Source organism: Cystoisospora suis (assembly GCF_002600585.1).
Source record: "Cystoisospora suis strain Wien I chromosome Unknown contig_3195, whole genome shotgun sequence".
Classification (NCBI taxonomy): Eukaryota; Apicomplexa; class Conoidasida; order Eucoccidiorida; family Sarcocystidae; genus Cystoisospora; species Cystoisospora suis.
The window spans coordinates 1-471 of NW_027155990.1; positions in this window are offsets into that span (position 1 = coordinate 1).

A 471-nucleotide genomic window follows, 5' to 3' on the forward strand; every position below is an offset into this window, starting at 1 on the left:
GAAGTGTCCGAGGCAATAGCGGCTGTTCGGAGTCGGTGTAGACCTTGCTGCCGAGTGACGGAGAGTCACTTTTTTCCGCGGGCCCTTTCCTCGGTATCTATTTGTATTTCTTCCTTTTTCTCGATTCTACTCACAATTGAAGCAAAGAGAAGGAAAAAGAAGGGTCCAAAGAGTTTGCAGCGGCGGCTGAAGACGGCCGATGAGCTGGCCTCGGGGCCGCCGTCTGCATGTGAGTCGGACGGTTTGGAGAATCGTTCACGAGAGAGATGTTTTTCCGGGGAACCGGTGATAGAGATGAAAAAAAGAGAGTTTTTCCGACGTTCTCACTGTGGCTTCGTGTTTGCCGACGTTTTACGGTGCAAATTTTTGTAGGTCCCGACGTCTGCTAACCGTGTGATTCGTGTGGTTCGGGAGGAATATGGATTTTCTGTGGCCAGCGAGCAACGGGCCGGCCGGTTTGACGGCAGGGGG